The sequence below is a fragment of the Phocoena sinus genome, chromosome 15, assembly GCF_008692025.1.
Source record: "Phocoena sinus isolate mPhoSin1 chromosome 15, mPhoSin1.pri, whole genome shotgun sequence".
NCBI classification, from domain to species: domain Eukaryota; kingdom Metazoa; phylum Chordata; class Mammalia; order Artiodactyla; family Phocoenidae; genus Phocoena; species Phocoena sinus.
The window spans coordinates 60,086,349-60,108,820 of NC_045777.1; the positions used below are offsets into that span (position 1 = coordinate 60,086,349).

General features: G+C 47.5%; 1 protein-coding gene across 5 annotated transcripts in view; it reads left to right on the top strand.

Annotated features, from left to right (window-relative positions):
* The window catches only part of SNX29 (sorting nexin 29), a 550,106-nt gene that overhangs the window by 388,020 nt on the left and 139,614 nt on the right, over positions 1–22,472 (top strand). The window contains exon 19 of one of the 5 annotated variants that reach the window (XR_004345667.1): positions 12,319–12,429. The exons of the other annotated variants lie outside the window; for them this stretch is intronic. The gene's annotated coding sequence lies outside the window, so the exon portion shown is untranslated. The remainder of the gene's footprint in view (positions 1–12,318; positions 12,430–22,472) is intronic. 5 annotated transcript variants of the gene reach the window in all.

The window sequence follows — 22,472 nt, forward strand, 5'->3', positions numbered from 1 at the left end:
AATAGCAAAGATAAATAAAACTAAAAGCTGGTTCTTTGAGAAGATAAACAAAATTGATAAACCATTAGCTAGATTCATCAAGAAAAAAAGAGACTCAAATCAATAGAATTACAAATGAAAAAGGAGAAGTAACAACTGACGCTGCAGAAATACAAAGGATCATGACAGGTTACTACAAGCAACTATATGCCAATAAAAGAGACAATCTGGAAGAAATGGACAAATTCTTAGAAATGCACAACCTTCCTAGACTGAACCAGGAAGAAATAGAAAATATGAACAGATCAATCACAAGCACTGAAATTGAGACTGTGATGAAAACTCTTCCAACGAACAAAAGCCCAGGACCAGATAGCTTCACAGACGAATTCTATCAAACATTTAGAGAAGAGCTAACATCTCTCCTTCTCAAACTCTTCCAAAATCTAGCAGGGGGAGGAACACTCCGAAACTCATTCTACGAGGCCACCATCACCCTGATGCTAAAACCAGACAAAGATGTCACAAAGAAAGAAAACTACAGACCAATGTCACTGAGGAATATAGATGCAAAAATCCTCAACAAAATACTAGCAAACAGAATCCAACAGCACATTAAAAGGATCATACATCATAATCAAGTGGGGTTTATCCCAGGAATGCAAGGATTCTTCAGTATGTGCAAATCAATCAATGTGATACACCATATTAACAAATTGAAGGAGAAAAACCATATGATCATCTCAATAGATGCAGAGAAATCTTTTGACAAAATTGAACACCCATTTATGATAAAAACCCTCCAGAAAGTAGGCATAGAGGAAACTTACCTCAACATAATAAAGGCCATATATGACAAACCCACAGCCAACATCATCCTCAATGGTGAAAAACTGAAAGCATTTCCACTAAGATCAGGAACAAGACAAGGTTGCCCACTCTCACCACTATTATTCAACGTAGTTTTGGAAGTTTTAGCCACAGCAATCAGAGAAGAAAAAGAAATAAAAGGAATCCAAATCAGAAAAGAAGTAAAGCTCTCACTGTTTGCAGATGACATGATACTATACATAGAGAATCCTAAAAATGCTACCAGAAAACTACTAGAGCTAATCAATGAATTCGGTAAAGTAGCAGGATACACAATTAATGCACAGAATTCTCTTACATTCGTATACACTAATGATGAAAAATCTGAAAGTGAAATTAAGAAAACACTCCCATTTACCATTGCAACAAAAAGAATAAAATATCTAGGAATAAACCTACCTAAGGAGACAAAAGACCTGTGTGCAAAAAATGATAAGACACTGATGAAAGTAATTAAAGATGATACAAATAGATGGAGAGATATACCATGTTCTTGGATTGGAAGAATCAACATTGTGAAAATGACTCTACTACCCAAAGCGGTCTACAGATTCAGTGCAATCCCTATCAAACTACCACTGGCATTTTTCACAGACCTAGAACAAAAAATTTCACAATTTGTATGGAAACACAAAAGACCCCGAATAGCCAAAGCAATCTTGAGAAAGAAAAACGGAGCTGGAGGAATCAGGCCCCCCGACTTCAGACTATACTACAAAGCTACAGTAATCAAGACAGTATGGTACTGGCACAAAAACAGAAATATCGATCAGTGGAACAGGATAGAAAGTTCAGAGATAAACCCACGCACATATGGTCACCTTATCTTTCATAAAGGCGGCAAGAATATGCAGTGGAGAAAAGGCAGCCTCTTCAATAAGTGGTGCTGGGAAAACTGGACAGCTACATGGAAAAGAATGAAATTAGAACACTCCCTAACACCATTCACAAAAATAAACTGAAAATGGATTAAAGACCTAAATGTAAGGCCAGACACTATAAAACTCTTAGAGGAAAACATAGGCAGAACACTCTATGACATAAATCACAGCAAGGTCCTTCTTGACCCACCTCCTAGAGAAATGGAAATAAAAACAAAAAGAAACAAATGGGACCTAATGAAACTTAAAATCTTTTGCACAGCAAGGGAAACCATAAACAAGATGAAAAGCCAACTCTCACAATGGGAGAAAATATTTGCAAATGAAGCCAACTGACAAAGGATTAATCTCCAAAATTTACAAGCAGCTCATGCAGCTCAATATCAAAAAGACAAACAACCCATTCCAAAACTGGGCAGAAGACCTAAATAGACGTTTCTCCAAAGAAGACACACAGATTGCCAACAAACACATGAAAAGATGCTCAACATCATTAATCATTAGAGAAATGCAAATCAAAACTACAGTGAGATATCACCTCACACCAGTCAGAATGGCCATCATCAAAAAATCTACAAAAAATAAATGCTGGAGAGGGTGTGGCGAAAAGGGAACCCTCTTGCACCGTTGGTGGGAATGTAAATTGATACAGCCATTATAGAGAACAGTATGGAGTTTCCTTAAAAAACTAAAAATAGAACTACCATACGACCCAGGAATCCCACTACTGGGCATATACCCTGAGAAAAACATACTTCAAAAAGAGTTCATGTGTCACAGTGTTCATTGCAGCTCTATTTACGATAGCCAGGACATGGAAGCAACCTAAGTGTCCGTCGACAGATGAATGGATAAAGAAGATGTGGCACATATATACAATGGAATATTACTCAGCCATAAAAAGAAACGAAATTGAGTCATTTGTAGTGAGGTGGATGGACCTAGAGTCTGTCATGCAGAGTGAAGTAAGTCAGAAAGAGAAAAACAAATACCGTATGCTACCACATATATATGGAGTCCAAAAAAAAAAATAATGGTCATGAAGAACCTAGGGGCAAGATGGGGAAAAAAAGACGCAGACCTACTAGAGAATGGACTTGAGGATACAGGGAGCGGGAGGGGTAAGCTGGGACAAAGTGAGAGAGTGGCATGGACGTATATACACTGCCAAATGTAAAATAGGTAGCTAGTGGGAAGCAGCCGCATAGCACAGGGAGATCAGCTCGGTGCTTTGTGAACACCTAGAGAGGTGGGATAGGGAGGGTGGGAGGGAGGGAGACACAAGAGGGAAGAGATATGGGGATATATGTATATGTATAGCTGATTCACTTTGTTATAAAGCAGAAACTAACACACCTTTGTAAAGTAATTATACTCCAATAAAGATGTTAAAAAAAAAAAGAGATCAAGAAGGAAGGTTATCTTCTAAGAAGTTGTCTTGTTGATGCTGGGAGAATGTCACTCTTTATGGGTGAGCAGGCATTTCTGCTGATGGGGGCGGTTTGGTTGATGCCTAATGCAGATACACAATGCATAGTAAAGGGAAGAGAGGAGGCCGAAGGGCAGAGAAATTTTTTTATGTTTAAAGTTTTCTCGTCTTGCTGTAAAACATGAATTTCACTTTACAATTGTCATTTAATCCTTTTGGCCACCTTCTCTTATAGGCACTAGTATCATCTCCCCTGTTTTTATAGATGAGGAAGCTGTGACTCCATGGGTTAAGTAACTTCCTCTGGGTCACACACAAGATCCTGCCTGTTCCTCTTGTTATCCCCGCCATGTGGCCCACTGTCTGCCCCATAGGCACGTGCCCTAAGTGTATGTTTCAGTGAAACGAACCCATTTCCATCACCCGTTTCCTCCAAGGAATTCTCCCCACAGTTTCATTGACCCATCACTCATTGTCATAACTGCCACAGGCAGCTGATATTGGTGACAAGGTAATATTCTCACAGGGTGGAGAGAACAGCGAAGACCAGTGTGTGGAATTTATGGGCCCCTCGGAATTTGAGAAATTCGTTAAGGCAGAGATTTTCAGCCTAAATGTATAAAGTCATAGAGTATTCGGGTTTGAGTAAAATGGAGAGCTCACCTTTGTGTGTGCACGTGTGTGTGTACATGCATTTTGAAATATGTATTCAGTACTATAATTTAATATTTGAAAAGCTGGGGGAAAAAAAGACAGACATGGGCTTTGTGAATCAGGTGAGGTGGATATGCCATCTTGGCGGGTGGGATGTCCGGTTTTGACCCGCCCTCTTTTATATTTCTTTCTTTTTTTTTTTTTTTTTTTTGCGGTACGCGGGCCTCTCACTGTTGTGGCCTCTCCCATTGCGGAGCACAGGCTCCGGACGCACAGGCTCAACGGCCATGGCTCACGGGCCCAGCCACTCCGCGGCATGTGGGATCTTCCCGGACCGGGGCACGAACCCGTGTCCCCTGCATCGGCAGGTGGACTTCCAACCACTGCGCCACTAGGGAAGCCCTATATTTCTTTCTTATATGAGGAAACCAAAAGCAGTGACTTGTAGAAGAACATGCTGCCAGAAGCACAGAGAAGAGCACAGATGTGTTGCCTGGAGCCCTTTGTCTTCCTGTTGTGTCTCAAGACCCCTTCCTAGCTACTGTGCCCCCAAACAGCCCCAGTTTTATCTAGAGCTGCTCGGGGCATTTATCAGGTGGTGACTTGGAAGGTTAGTCGTGGGGCTGATAACTCTGATCATCATGGAGATCTGCAGCTTATGTTTGTTCTGCGGTCACTGTCGTCACCTACTGAAAACAGGTTTCCCCCTCTATGAGAAAGCAGAGTGTTCCTGTGAGCTCTTTTGTAAGTTGAGATGGCATCAAGTGAAGAAGCAGTTAGCGTTTTTTGTAAAAGCGAGAATCCTTTTCGGATTTCTTTCAGTTATCGAAAACACGTGCTAATGTAGGTCTTTTGTGAAAGCGAAGTGGCGTAAAGCGAACTTTCAAAAAGCTAGGGATGCCGGTGTCTGGTTTTAGTTGGGAAGGGAGGATGGGCTGGGCGAGGGACACTTGTGATTGAAACAGCCAAGTTCTAATGGGGAAGGTGGATGTTAATCATTATAAACGTGGAGAATGTTTCAGAAGGGGAGGTACAAAAGCAAAGCATGTGGCCACGCCACTCTTGCTGACGTGGTGATGGTGCTTCCTAAGGGCAGGCAGACGACCCAAGTGATATTAACTGTCATCCCTGGAAACGAAGGGGCGGGGGCAGGACAGGGGTGGTGTCCAGGGAGGGCCCTGGGAGTGGAGAGCAGAGAGCCTGACTTAATCTTGGGGACCAGAGCTCAGCGATGTCTGCGGGGACACCTGAGGCTGGGGAGGCGGCAGGAAAAGCATCTCAGGAGAGTGCAGTGGGATGCAAGGAGCCAGCGGAGCCAGCAGAGAGGCCCTGTGGAAGAGAGAAGGGAGGGAGGAGTGAAGGAGAACCCAGCCGAGGCCTGGCAGCAGGGCCAGGGTTTCAGATGTCCCCTGAATGTTTAGCCTCCTGATCTCAGGAAGGCGCACTGCGTAGGGAATCTGGAGCCCTGGCTTCCAGGCCTGCCCCACCTCTGTGTGTCTTGGCCAACTCCTTCCCCCGCCCCCCCACTGGCCTCCTCCAGTCTGATGAGATGGCCTCTGAGGCCCCTGAGCTCAAAGCCGTGGATCCCTTGCCCCAGCTGGAGCCGAGACTCCCCAGGCCCCCAGGAAGCCCGCCTGGCCTCCCCGCTCCCTGTCTTCTAGCTCCTCCTTCGATGAAGAACCAGGGCAGGAAGGGACCGTGGCACCTCTGAGGCAGAGAAGGATGTTCAGTTTTGCTCCTCAAGGCAGCAGAAACAGCCTCGTGGCTCCTAATTGAGGGCCCCCGGCCCTCGCTTCCTGCATCGGCCCAGGGCCCTCAGAGCTGCCTGGCCCAGAGTCACCTCCTTCACGTACTGTTTTTAGGTGGTGTGTCACCTTTTCTAAGCCCACCTTAAAGCTTTTTTCCAAATGAGGCAGGATGTAAGTAATTACATAAAAAAGGAAGAGAGGTGTTCAGAAGTCCTTTCCTTTTCCTGTAGTGCTTTGGCACAGCTGAATGGACCTGTGTCAGCTTGGTCCCTGTATCCCACCTTCACGCCCACCACTGGAGAAACAAAACCTAAGAAGAAATAACTTGGCTAAGATGTGAATCTGTTCCCTCCAGTAATTCCCTTTTTCCAGGTTCCTCAGTCACACCCAGCTGGTCCTTTTCTGCTCCCTTGTCTGAAGGGAGATTTCTGGTGAAAATCGAAAGTCCCAACAAAGCTGCTTTCCTTCCTGGCTGTTGTTTTCAAAAGCCTGAAGTTTGTTTCTTTTTACAGAGAGACTCCTTTGCATTTTTGTTTGGCCTCCTGAGGAGGCAGGTAAGGGTTCATGGGGAATGCGCTGAAGCTCCCAGTGGCCGGGCCCCCCGGACAGGTGAGACCTCCAAGAGAGGGTGGGGTCCCAGCGTGGGCAAAAACTCTCCCCTGCCTTGAGTGGTGCGGGAGCAGAAACCAGGATCCCCGCAGGCTGGCAGCAAGCATGCCAGTCCCTGCAGGCCCCCTCTGCGTGGTCTGGTACCCACACAAAGTGCCCACGGTGTCCGGTAGGTGGGGGATGGGAGCAGGAGCCCCGGAATGGCTGAGATGGCCTTCCCTGCCGACTCAGCAGGACTGTCTCAGAGTCTTGATTGAAGTGCAATCAGCAGTTACTTCTGGAAACCTTGATTTTTCATACCCACTCCAAGCACCATGAAGTCTTGTAATTACACAGGAAGAACAGGTTGTTTCTTCTCCCTACCCGCCGTTGCCTGAACAAAAACTAAAAATATAAAAATTCCACCATGAGTTATTTCAGCCACGTAGGTCTCCTTGCAGGAGGGTTGATACGTGTGTCTCAGGATGCTGTGCAGTCCAGGGCCCGGAGTCGGCATCCATCAGACGTTCCATCCACCTGACACAGGGCTGGTGGGTCGTCATGTACAGCGGGGGGAATGAGGTGCCCCACTTCCCAGGATGGGATCTCGCTCAGTCAGGGCGTGAAGTAAGGCCGGCAGAGTGAGCTGGTCCAGGGTGACAGGTAGAAAGATCCTTCTCACCCAGGCCGCGTGCCCCGTGCTCCCTAACCTGGGCCAGGAACGCCTACTCTTCCATTTAATACACCTGGAAGGTTTTGATTTTGATTTTTTTTTTTTTTTAAATGAGGTGGTGAAAAGCGATGGCCATTAAATTCACATCTCCCCTGCAGAGGAGCTCTTGGGCTAGAGGACGAGGGAGAAAACCGTCCCAGTAAAGCTTCTCTGCGAGCCTGGGTGGTGGGGTGAGCAGCATCTTCCCAGACTGTGGCCAGAGCCCACCCCCCTCTCTCTCCTGTCTCCTGTCTTGGCAGGTGGGCTCAGGGGACACAGAGAGATGTGGCTTCGTCCTCAGCTCTGTGAGACTCAAGCAGCCCCTTCACGTTAGCCTGGGGGAGATGAGAAATCCAGAACTGGCCGTGTTCTGCTCAGATTCTGAACCAGTAAGGCCACTGATGGTCCCCGTCTCCTTCAGCTCTTCTTAAACTTTCCCCTCCAGTCCACTCAGTGCAGAGGCAGGGAAAGCCCAGGAGTTTAGGGTCACAGCGCAGTATGTATTCATTCAACAAACATTTGCTGAGCCCCTCCTGGGGTGGCAGGAGGGACAGAACAGTCTTCCCTCCCAGCCTCCATCCAGCAGGAACTGCAGCCTCCCGGTCCACATGAGGCAGTCGTGGGCACTGCTCGTGCTACGCCACATCCATCCAGGTTTTGTCATTTAGACAGTTTTGTGTTTCCCCCAGTTCATCCACGGTGAAAATGCTCCAGGTTTCGTGTGTTTAACCCAGACTTCGTTGCCCCCGTGGCATACGCTTTATACTCAGCATCTAGAGGGCCCTGGTTCCAGAAGGAGCTTCCATGGGAGTCACCTCTTGCCAGGTGTACTTGCTGCTTTGGGGCTGTCTGGCTCTCCTGTCTCCAGGCATGTGTCATGAGGGCCGGGCAATGGTGACCTCCCTGCGGGACGTGGAACAGAAAAAGTGCTAAAGTGTCAGCATGGGGGTCTTCGAGCTTCTGTCCTTTCTCTCCACTCAGCCCCATGATTTCTCTCCCTTTCTCCCACTCTCGTCCCTCCTTTTCTACTTTACTCTTTCTTATTCTGCTTCCCTCTTCTACCCCTCTCCCCCATCTCCCTCCTTCCTCCTCCTCTCCTCTCTCCCTCTTTCTTTGGGGCTCCTCTCTCTCTCTCTCTTTTCCCCCCACTTCTTGGCTTCCCAGCCTTCTGTCTTCTTGCCCGTTCTTAGTCCTTGACCCAGAGAGCAAACTCCTAACTCCCTGTATCCACCCATCTTTCTTCTGCCCTGGGAAGAAAAGTTCTGCAAACCACGGATCCGTGAGTGTTTTCTACCTTCAGTCTTTGGATGGCTTCTTGTGCACCCCATTCTCTCTATTTGGCTGCAGCCTTTCTTCTCTAAGCTTTTGGGAAGAGGGAAGGGAAGGAATCAGGATAAAGTGCAGGGGGCACTTTTTCTCCTGGAAGCCCGGATCGCATGCAGATGTGACAGCCCCAGGCCGCCTGCCTGTGGCAGTTGTTGGAAATCAGAGGATCCCTGCCTGCTGGGAAAATGTTTTCTGGCACGATTACCTCCTCACTCCTAATACTGTCCACCTGTAGCTTTTTAAAGACCAGTGATTGTTCTGTTACAGGGTTAAAATGGTACAGAGTTGATTGGTTGGTGACATGTTTATTCATAAAAACTTTACTGCTTTTCATCAATATCTGTAAAACCATATGCCGGTGCCCCCTAAATTAACCCGATCAGGAAAGAAAACATCCCCGTTCACCATACAAATCACATATAGAGTGTTCGTGTTGACAGTGAGGATTTTTTTTTTTTTGCCAGAAAGTTGTTTTCCAAGTGGAGTGAGTAAGAAAGGGAAAGGGCACCTGTTTCGTCTGGTTGTGGTCTCGGATTTCTGGACATGGTTTGGTCCTCTGCACCAGTTTCTGTCCTGCTGTGTTTCTGGGGTTTTTTCCACATGCCACATGCCTGATAACAACTCTGGTCCCAAGCCCTGGGGACTGTCCTATTCAGAATCAGCTCAGATGTCTCTTCTTTCTTCCCGCCCCCAGGAGCACTTGTCTTATGTTTCTCTTGCCAGACCACGCGGGGGCGGGGTGTTTGGGAACCTGCTACACCACAGCCCATTGTCGAGGCGGGGACAGCCCCCATGACAGTGATCTGACCCCGAGTATCAACAGTGTCACAGCTGGAAACCCCTGGTCTCTGTAGTTCTGGTGCTTCTGTTTGCTGGTCCCTGTGCTTGGTCCCTTGTGGGCAGGTTTCCGTGGGGAGTCATGTCTTGGTACGCGGGCTGGAGGTGGAGGGTGGATCTGAGTAGTCCCTGATAACCTGGATGACAGGGCATCTGATGCAGCCACCTCCTCGGCAGGACCCAGCCTGATCCTGCGATGTGATCCCCCTTCACATCCAGGCCAGGGATCCTCCAGTTGGGACAGCGTGGACTACTAGCTGATCAGCTGATTCTTCTGTTTAGGACGCTAATTCCCTATCTATACCTGCACTGTCTTCCTTGTAGGAGAAGGAAACCCAGCTCAATCCAGTGTAAGAAATGGAGGACATTCATTGACTGCCTAATGGAAAAGACCAAGGGCATGCGTAGCTTGAATTTCAGGAGCTCAAGGTTATGAGGACTCCGTCTCCAGTCTTTGGAGAGGGTTGTTTTGCTCTCTGGGCTGGCTCCGTTCACGGCCAGGCTGTGGTGGCAGGATGTCTGTGGGCACCTCCAGGCTTGTATCCCCTCAGCTCAGCTGCCCCCACTGGAAAGGCATCTGTTTCTCCCAGTGCCGACAAGGGCCCTGGATCTGAGCCTTGCTTCCTCTTGGTGGTGGGGGCCATGCCCCTTGTCTGCTAATCTCTGTGTTCACCAGGGTGCTGTACTTGCATACCTCCTCCTAAAGCTACAGACCAGTGGGAGCAGGGTGCTTCCCCAAAGGAAATGAGGATGCTCTTGCCAGCAGAAGGGGGAGGGGGGTCAGACTGGCCAAAAGAGCATACGGCCCCCAAAGCCTGCAGGCTGCTCGTAGCCTGGGGTTGTCTCGGGAGCCAGTTTGGTGACATTTAAGTATCTCTACACCAGGGTTTCTCAACTGTAGCACAGTTGACATTTGGGGCCAGATAATTCTTTGTTATGGGGCCTCACCTGTGCATTGTAGGACGTTGAGCAGCATCCCTGGCTTTACCTGGTCCCACCTCTCCCTTCTCCCCAGTTGTGATGACACGAGATGTCTGCAGACATTGCCAGTGTCCCCGGGACATGGAACTTCTGCTCTACGTGGAGCCGTTGAATGCTGTTGTGGTTTTATCAAACATTTATTGGCCTTCCTCTTCTTGGACATAAATGGGATATGATACATGCCCTCCTCCTCTTTAAATAGACCTCTCTTCTCCTTACTCTTTTAAGCTTCTGCATAGTATTTTCTAATATGAAGGACTTGCTCCTAACCCAGGGTGACCCAGAGCAAGGAGTGTGCCCCAGCCTCTTGTTCCATGTCACAGTGGTTCAGCAAAAGCCACTTAGGTTGATGCCACGGTTCTCGTGTAGTCAGCATGGCCATGGCTACCACATTTATACCTCTAGCCTGGACCTGGCTCCTGAGGTCTAGACCTGGCCCATGGTGTGCCACCATATACAGGCTGTGACCTGCTGCTCACCCAGTAGGTCAGGTCCACAGAGGCACAGCTGAGTATCAGTTCTGTTCACTGCAGTATCCCCAGTCTCTAGAACAGGGGAGGCAAGCTCATTGTATATTAGACAAATGGATGGATGGATGGGTGGGTGGATGGATGGGTGGGTGGGTGGATGGATGGGTGGGTGGGTGGATGGATGGATGGATGAACAAACCAATACATGAATCGACAGATGAACGTTTCTAGTGGGAGGGCTGTGGTCTGCCATCTTGACTCCATTTCTCCAGCTGCAGTGTATCCTGATAGGCCCCTCTCATCAGAGTTCTCATGTTGCATTTCTCATCAAACTGCTCCCTAAATGACCAGTTCCTCCTGGGTCATTCCCCTTGTCATTGAGGTTCAGCCTCTGCCTCAATTTTCTCACTGATTCAAACGGTTTTCCTCACTGCTTATAACTGGCCCAGCCTTGGTTCAGAAAGTTTTACCTGCCCAGGTATTATGCTGTCTTGGGTTTAGTAGTAGTTTAGTTTCTCTAGAGTTCAATGGTCAAGGGTAGCCCATGCCTTCATCTGTAATCCCCAAACTTTCCCGTGATCCCCTTTACACACTCAAGGACCAGTCCCAGCGCCTGCCCCAACACCTTAGGTACTGGGAGTAAGAGTTCAGGAGGGGCTTTTTATGAAGGTCAGACAGTGAGGGTTCATTGAGCCACTCATGTGAGTCAGGCACTGTGCTGGGTCCTGAGGATACATCAGTTAGTGTTGTCGACATGATCCCCCTGCCCCAATGGAGCTTGCAGTCTTATCAGAGAAGAGACTTTAAACATATTAATGTGAAAATTATATATGAAGGGATAAATAATTACAAACTGTACGTGCTGTGAAGGAATCATACACAGGGTTCCAGAGATTACAGAGAAGGGCCCACGTAACTGGGGGCAAGGAAGCGATCCTCAGAGGACATCTGCTCATTCCTGAAAGGTGATTTAGAGTTAACTAAGTAAGCAGAAGAGGAATATTCTAAGAAGAAGGAACAATACATACATAGCCCTTGAGACAGGAAGGGGCTTGGTTCACGAGAGGAACTGGGAGGCTGGTATGGCTGGGGCAGAGGGAAGTGGGGCTCAGGGCACTGCAGCCAGCTGGGTCTGTCTGTCCATCTGGCCGCCCACCCACACAGAGCGGCCATGGAGAGGAGAGCGGGTGATGTGCCAGAGGTACACATCCATCAGGATTCCTGGGCAGCTGAGATGGTGGTCCAGATGTGGACACTGCAGTCAGCCCAGGTGTGAACCCAGATCTGCCACTTGGTTCATAGTTGGGTGACCTTTTAGAACAGAATCTCTATTATCCTGTCCAAATCACAAATTTCTCACCTTTAAAAACAGGGCTGCTGCTTCCTTCATGGGGCTGTCGTGAGTTGGAAGATGTGTGTGGCGTGGGTCTTGACACCCACACGTTTGCACTCGTAGGCACACGGCGGCCCCCAGTCCTAGAAATAGCTTCCTCTCTAGCAGGGGGTCCAGAACCCAGGTTACGCCATCCTCCATTCCAGTTGATGGAGTATTTGTGCACAAGTGTCTGCCTGTCCCTCCTGGGCTTTAAGGTTTAGTTGTGGCCAGAAGACCCAGACCACGGTCTGGCGCCTCTGAACTGCATGACGCTGAGCTGCAGCTTGCTCACCTGAAGATCCCGCTCCGGCCCGATGCTCACTCGAGGTGAAGGGAGACAGATGTAGAAACAGTTTGTCAGCCATTAGGCAGCTGTTCAGATGTCAGCTGTCGTGGTTTATGTTTATGTGATGGATGTTTTCCCAAGGCCTGCGGCACAGGAATAATTATTTCATTCCTGTGTTTAAGAAACAGCCCTGTGCATTGGTGCGTGGATGCCTCTCCTCGCCTGGGTGAGTCCTCGCGTGATCTCTAGAACTTGAACTGTACTGGCATTAGGAGGGCTTTTGCATCACCTTGGTAAGCATTCATCTGAACCGGTGAACTTCAGCCGTGAAGGCTGTTGTGTTTTTGTTTTGGTTTTGTTTTTGCCTCCCTGGTCTGGGCTTGGCGAAGCCTCAGTCTCCTAAGGAAGTCAGTTGCGCGGGGGAAGAGGGGCTGTTGCTTTGTTTGGGATCTTTTTTCTACCCCTTCCAGATACAGAAAAGCATTCTGAGTCCAACCTTTAAAGGTTATCTCCTTGTGCCGCCGGCAAACTCATCCTGAGAGACTGTGAATTCCAGCGCCGTGCCAGACTTCCCCACCGAGTGACGTTCTGCCAGACTGCTCCGGCTGCCTAGAGCTGGAGGAGGCAGCTCAAGGTGGCGGCCACGTGGGGGCCGCTTTTTTCCGGGGCCAACGGAGGGCGGAATGTGAGAAAGGTGCCGGGTGCTTGACTGGGGCCCTCGGGAGGTCCCGAAGGACAGTGTGATGGCTGTCACACAGGGCGGTGCATGTGGGGAAGAGGAATCTCACCTCTGCGGTTGTGATGCTGCTAGCCTGCTATGGCCCGGACAACAGGACACAGCCTGGAGCCGGGGAAGACTGAGAGGGAAACGAGCTTTGAACACTTCAATTATTAGAAGACGCAGAAAGGAAAACAAAGTGCATTTTGCAGCACATGATTTAAAGGAAGCTTCATGCTGGACTGTGGAAGTAAATAACCGAGTCATGTTACCAAGTCTGCCCTGACCCTGCCCATTTTTATGTGAAAAAGGGACGTGGGAAAGAGAGACACAGGCCACTGTTAATTGTAAGCACTTACACTTTTTGAGCCTTTGATTCCATAATTCTGATTCCCTGACACCACCCCATGAGGGGAAGTATTTTCCTCTCTGTTTACAGGTGGATAAACGGAGGTCAGAGAAGTATAGTAACCTGCCCAAGGTAACGCAGCTGGTGAGTAGCAGGGATGACCTGTAAACCTAGGTCTAAATGACCTTCCAGCTCTATGTTCTTTAAGAGAAAAATGCTGCCTCTTTTTTAACTGAGTTTCCCTAAGAAAGGAAGGAGAGAGATGTGGAATACAGATGAGGAGGGGTAGGATGGTAGATGAGGAGGAGGAAGACGATAGTTGATGGTGATGATTGATGAGGATGTAGATGGTGGTGGTGGTGGTGGTAGTGGGGGGGATGAGGATGGTTGATGATGATTGACGAGGATGTAGATGATGGTGGTGGTGGTGGTAGTGGGGGGGATGAGGATGGTTGATGAGGAGGAGGAGGATGAAGGTGAGGATGGTGGTGGTGGTTGATGACGATAACTGAGGATGGTGATGGTTGCTGGTGGGAGCACCTGTGTTTCCTGAGCACTTCTCATGTACCAGACATTGTGCCAAGTTCTCACCACGTTTAATCTCCTTAAACTCACACAACAGTCCAATGGGAAAGTTCTAATTACAGCTGCAGGAATAAGAAGAGGCCCATGTTCCCTTTGAATACCCCATCATATCAGGAAAGATTTGGGAATCTGTTCACTGTTAAGAGAAGGTTTTCTGCACGTCACAGCTGGTTTTCAGGCATTCACAGTTAAGGACCCAGCAGAGCCTGGGGAATGGAAAGCCCTGTTTAGTCCTCATACCTCCCTTGGGACCCTAGCGAGTACTCTCTACCTGACTAGATCTTTGCCTAGACTTGCTAAAAGCACAAACTAGCTGCTTTTCATTTCCGCCACCCTGGCCCTGGCTTTTAGGAGTGGTGCCCATCACTTTGTACCTCTGGCTCTTTTCATGAAAAATAAAGAAGTTGTGGCCAGCTTGGCTTCTGCTAGTTGGGGTTTTTTTTCTTTTAACACCTTGGGCTTGGGATCAGGAAGCAAAGCCAACCTCGGTTTTTTACCAGCTGTGTGTATTTACCAGATGTGTCCCTCATCTGTAAAATGTAGCCGCCAGCCACCTCACATGTGGGAGGGATGCAAGAATTAAGTGAGATATAGAAGAAAAGTGCCAAGCACGGCGCCGGGCACAGAGTAGACACTTAATAGACCCGTGTCTCCTCCGTGCGCCCATCTTGCCGTCACACTGCAGCACTTAGCTTTCATTTATTTACGGGCTTGCTGGCTTATCGTCTCTCTCTCTCACTTTCTCCACGAGTGCTGTCTTATTTTTCTGCTGTATCCTGCTGCCTAACCCAATGGCTGTCGATAGATATTTATTAAACGAATTCTTAACAAGAATTTGCACGAAGAGTCAAGGCATGTGGGCTGAAGGATGAAGCTAGTGAGGTGGGCAAGGGCCTCGTGTCCAGGCTATTCGACCTTTTCACCACAGAGCATGAGCTCCATGGAGTGAAGTTGTAAGTTCGTCTTCTGAACTGGTTGGTCAGAGGGGATCAGGACCACAGGTGACCTCACCTGTGCCTGTGTCTGAGTTACAGCCTCACAGGTAGCATTGAAAAGACTCAGTTTTAAAAGGATGATGTGTACTATACAAATCCCAGAAGCCAGTTTCTGTTCCCACGTGACATGCTGTGACTTCCCCTTGTCAACCTCATTGCCGGTAAAAGGAAGAGCCGGTCCAGAGTGGAGGGTGGGGTCCCTTTAGGGTGTGGCTGCTGACCTGTGAGCCCTGCCTAGGAGGCCCCCTTATCAGTTTCTGTTCTCCACCTTGTGCAGGACTTCTGTGTTTGCTTTTTTTTTTTTTTCCTACCAGTGCATGTTCTACAAAGATAATTGAATTGTGAGTGGTTTTCTCTCTTGAATGTGCTGACAACATGAAGATGATAATATTCTGTCTTAGGGCCCCTCCCCAGGCAACTGGAATCTTGGTAAGGAGCTTTTTTTTTGGGAGCCAGAGACTTCTGGTAGCTACAAATGTTTACTAATAACACTGAAATATCTTTATTGGCAATAAGAGTCAGGAATCCCCTAAGAGCCTAGGGGCTTAATTTAATGTGAAATATGCAAGGAGGGAAGGAGTTTACAGCAAGCAGGAATTAGGAAATTGTTTAACTGGATTGTTGAAACAGACCTTGTATCAGGGGGTGAGGTCCTGTCTTTGGACATACTGGTAACATGTGTTCCCTTCCTGTCTACTTGCCTCCTTCCCCCTCTCCCTTCTTTCCTGCCTTCCCTCCTGTTATGGATCAGGGGCTGTATTTAGGATTGGATTACAGTAATGAGAAAGTATAAAGCAGGTTCTTCTCATCATGGAGTTACAGTCTAGCGAGGGGAAAACAACTATTAATCAACCACATAAATAAAAGCAAAATAACAACTGTGACGTGCCCAGCCACAGAAAACGGATAAATAATCTGTGACACATTCACACATTAGAGCACCAGACAGCCAGGAGAATGAAGATCTATAACGGCATCCAACAATATGAATGAGTCTTACAAACAATGTTGAATGGAAAGGTGGAAAAATACACACCAGATGATCGCATCTGTCTAAATACAAAAGCAGGCAAGACTAATCCACGTTGTTTGAGGTGCCCATTGTGGTTAACAGGAGAAACAAGTTTGACCACTACACCATCATCGAGTTCCCTCTGACCGCCCAGTCAGCTGTGAAGAAAGTGGAAGATACCAGCACACTTGTGTTCACTATGGAGGTCAAGGCCAACAAGCACCAGGTCAGACAGGCTGTGACGAAGCTCCATGATATTGACATGGCCAAGGTCAATGTCCTGATCAGGCCTGATGGAGACAAGAAGCATATGTTCAACTGGTTTCTGTCTATGGTGCTTTGGATGTTGCCAACAAAATTGGGATCATCTAAACTTGAGTCCCAGCCAGCTTATTCTAAATATACATTTTTTCACCATAAAAAAATTCCCCCCTAAACCAAGCCCTCTGGGAGCCTGGGGATGAGGTGTGGCTGATGTGGGTTGCTTAGGCTAGCGGGGCTTTGGGTGACAGTGGAGGGGCCGGAAGAGAGGAGAAAACTAGGTCACCAAGCACATGTTGAGAAACTAGGATCAAAACCCAGGCATGGTTGATCTCAGAGAGTTCTTACTCAAAGCGCATGTGTCCCTGAGTGCACACGAGCCACATGGGTGTCGGGGCTCTGCTCCTCCCTTGGTCACTCTTCATTTCTAAGTTCCTTTCGTATCGTGAGCATCTTGCTGCTTAAAGCTACCTGGTTTTTGTACTGCTTTCTTCTACTTTTGGATGCCACTGACGCAAATAACCACCTCTGTCTCAGCCACGAAAGTTGGTGTGTTTCAATGTGGACCCTCCTGTCCTGGATCCAGCAGGTGCACGGGGTGCACAGGTGACCTTCATGGCCAGGCTTGGGCACTGGCCAGAGACCTTTTAAGATGGTTTTATTCAGTTTTTTAGTTATTTCATTTCTAAAAAGTTTTAATGCTTTAGTATATTGATCAGCTGAGGCTAAATTATGCTGTTGTAACAAACACTCCCCAAATCTTGGCAGTGGGCAACGTTAAGTTTATTATGTGTCTGTTTCCAACTCATGCTACACGTCCATCCCGGGTCAGCTGTGTTTATGCGCCATGTCGTCTGCATGCCAGGATCTAAAGCAAAGAAGCAGCCCTAAGCCGGGGCATCCTGCTCTCATGGCAGAAGAGAAGATGGCAGATCACGCTTGCTTCTGAAAGCTTGTGCTCAGAAGTAACACGTATCACTTCCACAAGACACGTGGTCAAGCCTGATGGTTACAGACCAGGAAGCATAATCCTCTTACAGGGAGGATTGCGAGAGGGGGCCCTGCAGAGAGGGGAACTGGACTATCTGGTGGAGTAATAATATGATATACCTCAAAAAGTAATGCTTATTCTTGGAAAAATCAGCCAAGATAGATAAGTATTCTATAGCCGTTAAACATGATGATGTAGCTCTTACATCAGCTTGTTGCTGGGAGGGGGACTCCTTCCAGGGCCTGAGAGCGGGCTCGTGTCTAACACTCGGAAATGAAGTGTCCAAGGAGACACACCTACTGACAAAGTATATAAAAGATTTTGTTGAAAAGGGCACTCGAGCGGAGAGCAGTAGCGTAAGAGAACAGGACAGCTCTGCCTCGTGGCTCGCTCGCAGTCTCAGGGTTTATGGAAGTGGGGTCAGTTTCCAGCTTGTCTCTGGCCAGTCATCTTGCTTGACCCATATTTGGCCCGACTCAGGGCCCTTCCTGGTCATGTGCACCTCCCTCAGTCAAGACAGATTCCAGCACAGGTGTTTCTGGCAGGTTGGCAGGACATACTATGAGCTGGCACGTCCTCCCTCTTTTTGGCCCCTCCCGAATTCTTCTGGTTGGTTTTGGTGGCAGCTTGTCAGTTCTGTGTTCCTTGTTGGGACCTCCTGTTTTGAGACAACTTATACAAGTGCCCAAGGTGAGCAGTTTCGGTCCACAGTTCCCTAACAAGCTTGGAAGGTTCTTCCTTCCTCGCTCCCTCCCTCCCTCCCTTCCTCCCTTCCTTCCTTTTTTTTTTTAAATTAATTAATTTATTAGTTTTATTTTTGGCTGCTTTGAGTCTTCGTTGCTGCACGCCGGCGTCCTCTACTTGTGGCGAGTGGGGCTACTCTTTGTTGTGGTGCGTGGGCTTCTCATCGCGGTGGCTTCTCATATTGCGGAGCACGGGCTCTAGGCACGCAGGCTTCAGTCGTCGTGGCTCGCGGGCTCTAGAGCGCAGGCTCAGTAGTTGTGGCGCATGGGCTTAGTCGCTCCGTGGCATGTGGGATCTTCCCGGACCAGGGCTCGAACCCATGTCCCCTGCATTGGCAGGTGGATTCTTAACCACTGTGCCACCAGGGAAGCCCTGGAAGGTTATTTCTTATATATGACAAAACAGGGGAAAATAGGTAACCTAAACAGAATATATCATTTAATCCCATTTAAAAAAATAACGTAAACATTTTTAAATGTGTACATTAGCATAAGGAAAATGAAATGGAAAGTTTTAGACCAGCTGTGGTAAACCTCGACGTCCACAGAGCCCAGGCAAGAAATGACTCAGGTCAGCTACTTCTCAGTGCCAGCCGATTGTCACCATGCAGGAATTTGGGCTCTGTGTCCTCTGATCTTTCAGGCCTTTTATTTTAAATGGAAATCTGGATTTAAACACTAAAATCTCTTATTTTTAACTGTTGGCAAGTAATTAAAAGTTTTAACCTGCACGGGCTGCCAGGTTTGTGGTCTTTGATATGAACCAAAGATGATTTTCTCTGGGCAGTGAGATTTTGTATGTTTTCTTCCTTTTTCCTTATCTTTTTTCTAACTTTATCTCAAAAATGGCCATTTCTTTGTGACAAATAATGGGGAAAGCAAACAAGAATATCACTCATAAAAGGAAAAATGTGTTTTAGCTGCAGGAATCACTCTTGACTTTGTAACTTCTATTCAGTTGACAATTGGTAGTTAATCAAAAACCTAGCGACCTAAAGAATGAGCCATATTTGGAGCTGCTTGATGTTAATAAAACTGCCGAACACCCAGGTCTGGGATCAGGAAAGGCCAGACCCCTGGGGGAGATTGCGGGGAAGAGAGCCCAGGGGTCCTTTTCAGTGTCTTGGTGGCTTCAAGCAGCGGGATTCTCTTGTGCTGAAAATGATGCCGAGACAAGAAGAAGCCAGCTGTCTTAGGCAGGAGAAAGGAGAACCATTCTGAGGGCAAGCTCCCAGGGCAGTTTGCTTAAAGAAAATCAGATGAAACACGTGGACCCCAGCTGCATTTACCAAATGCACCTTTCGCTTTTGAGGACGTGGGAGATTGTGTGGAGGGGAAAGAAACTGTGTTGGGTTTGAATGTGGATGCAGGAGTAGGCTTTACATTAAAGACATGCTGTTGAATATTCAGGGTTTCTTTTTCCATTTCTTTTTATCCCCAACTGTAATTCCCTGCCTCATCACCCATCATGCAAATGTGATTCTTACACATTTTCTGATGTTACTCTTTCCCTAAACAAGTAATCAAAACAAGGTTTTGAGCTGTATTTGAGCTGCAAATAAGTTTAGTATAAAATGCAATTATTCGCCTCCCAAAATCAACAGAGACAATTTGGATATTTCAAAGGCTTGAATTACCCTTAATCAGAACTCAGAATGGCGTCCATTTCAAGGATTAAAATAAGCTAGGACTCAGCCCTAGTACATAATAGCCATTTGCTTAAAAAAAAAAAAAAAAAAAAAAAGACAACTTAAAAAAATGCTAAAAGTAGCATATGCTCATTGTAGAAAATTTGGAAAATAAAAGAAAGTTAGAACAAAGGAAAACAAATGACTCAGTCCCACTACATAGGTACAATTACAATTAATATCTCCTTTGACCTTTCTCTATGTGTTTTTTCTCTGTGTGTTTTTTCTCTGCATGGAATCATCCCATGGATGAACTTTTGTGTCCTTCTTTTAATTTCACGTAATTGTTGCCATGTCACTCTGTACTTTATGTCAGAATCATCTTTCACAGCTGTCTAATGTTCTAACATGGCAGTTTAATTTCTTTGGTCATTCTGATAAAAAATAAACTGACTCATGTTAAATTTTTCAAGAGTTTATTTGAACAAGCATCGATTCCAATCAAGCAGCACCAAACTGGAAGTGGTTCTCAGCATTCCACCAACAGGAGCTGGGCGAGGTTTTCATAGAGAGGATGTGGCAGTGAAGCAAGGAAATTGTTTGATTGGCTATAGCTTGAGTGGTTGCATTATTTGGGACAGGCTTGCTGGCTATTTGTGATGGGTTGTTCTCAGCCTTGAGGCCGTTACAGGGACTGACGGTGGCTTAGGTGTCGCTTTGCTTACGTAGGCTGCCAAAGCACTAAAGCCACTAGTCTCTGCTTTCCCTGTTTGATTAATTTAACAATTTCTGTTGTTCAACATTTAGGTTTTTTCCAGTTTCTCACCGTCCTGAATAATTACAGAGAACCACAATATCCTTCAGGCCTATGCTGTATTTTAGATTCTTTTTCTAAATACGTCTGTGGTTGGAGAAGGGGGCGGCAGTGTGATATAGTAGGAAAGGCCTGGATTTCTGGAGTAGATGAATACAAGTTCAAGTCAGACCCTCCTGTTTTCTTGCTCTGTGACCACAGGCACCTTATCAAATTGCCCGTGCCTTGCTTTCTTCATCTACACTTTGGGGGCAGTATCACCCAACTTTCAGGTGGTGGTGAAGTTTAGAATAATGACTGTGAAGTCCCCAGCCTCCAGGGGACACACAGATAACTTGGCATGCTGTTGGCTGCAGGGAACAGAGGACCAGATCAGCAATGACCTTGACATCAGACACACCACTTTGGAATCAGGTCATTCCTGGGATGACATCACACCTCTGCCCTGAGAGAGCTGTAACCTTGGGCGAGTTTTATAACACCCCCAAGGCTCAGTTCATTAATTTATAACGTGGGAACGGTGGTACAAAGCTCAAAAAGGGGTTATGAGGATTAAGTGAAATTACTGAAATGAGATTACATGTACAGCACTTGGTGATAGTGCCTGGGCTACGTATAGTTCATGTCTGGTACATGATGGTCGTTACTGTATCACTCCTGTCGTCCTCATTAGTGTCAGTGCCGTAAGTGAGCTCTGCAGAAGCTGCTGTGGGAGAATAAGGAGAGACCCTCACTCTCTTTGCCAGTGGTGGTGAGAGGTCATGGAAGCTTCCAGGAGGCAGTGGTGCCTGAACCAGCCTTTAACGCTGAGCCGGGATGAGCCAGGCAGGCAAGAGAGGCAGAGGGTCCTGTGGGCTCCCAAGGCCCCAGAGATGAGAGGGAGGAATGGCCACACCCCCTGCAGGTGTCGCATGGGTGCAGACCCGGATGGTGTCACCCTGTTAACCTGAGCCATGGGGGTCTGGGAGGAGGAGAATATGAAAGTCCTCCTTGCTGTCTCATTCTCAGGGGCTGGCGCCTTCCTTTTGTTCTTACACTGCCGTGATCGATCCGCGGTGCGAGAGTGATGCTCTCTGGCTCGGCGCTGGAATGAAAAACCCAACTCTGACAGAACACGTCAGACAGTGAAACATTCATTCCTCCTTAAAAAAAAAAAATCTGACCTTTTGCAGAGTTTCAGAAAATGAGTCCTTCTGTGTTATGTAAAATGCTTTCATTTTCTCCCTGAGTCAAACAAAGTCAAGAAATAACGAAGTAGACGTTTTCTGCTTCAGAGTGTTAAGAATTCAGTGATGCTGCTCTCGTGGCCAGGGTCTTCTGAGCTGTTACCCATGCCCTTAGCTGGCACTGTTCGCTCGGGTAACGCTCACAGTGCAGGGATGGGTGGCTCACAAGCTTCTTTCTGGTAGTTTATTTTTTCATTCGTTCATTCATTCATTCTTTGAACCAACCAAACAAGGACCCCACCAACAAATGTTTATTGAGTACCTTCTGTGCCAGACTTTCTTCTGTGCCCTGGGGATGTACTCGTGACCACAAATGGATACAATCCCTCTTCCCACGGAGCATACATTCTAGTGCAGAGGCTCCATAAACAAGCACTGTGGTTTTATTCAAGTTAGTGCTGGGAAGCAAATAAAATGAGTGATGTGGTGGAGGGCACTGGGGTGTGTTCATGTAGAGCTGCTTCCAGCGAGGTCATCGGGGAAGACCTTTCTTCACTGGTCAGCCTGGGAGTAAGTCCTGGGGCTTATTGGCAACCCGGACTGGGTGAATCGTCTTCCCCATTCACACGTTCAACAGGCTGGTATTGTTGCCTAACAGCTCTTTGTACTTCTTTGTATTCTAAGACTTGACCCTTGTCCTCAGGGAACGTTATGGTCCGGTGGAGGTAACGGATGCTTTTGGGGGGTAAATGCTGTCATTGTAATACCTCGTGGTCAGCGTAGAAGGACAGGGTTTGGGCACTTAGCTCAGGCCCGGGTAGGGGGGTGTTCAATCAAGACTCCTCCTGGAGAAGAGATGCTTGGGCTGATGGAAGGGTGATCAGGCAAAGATCACCCTGATCTTTGGGCAGGGCATCCCGGAGTGGAGGGAAGGCCCCAAATAGGAGCCCCGAAACAAGACACGAGGCACGAAACAGCATCACCGCGCTCGCAGCTGCAGCTCACACGATATAGGCCCTGAGTCAGGCCCTCTATTTAACCCATAAAGTCCAAGTACAGGGCCATCTTAGTCTG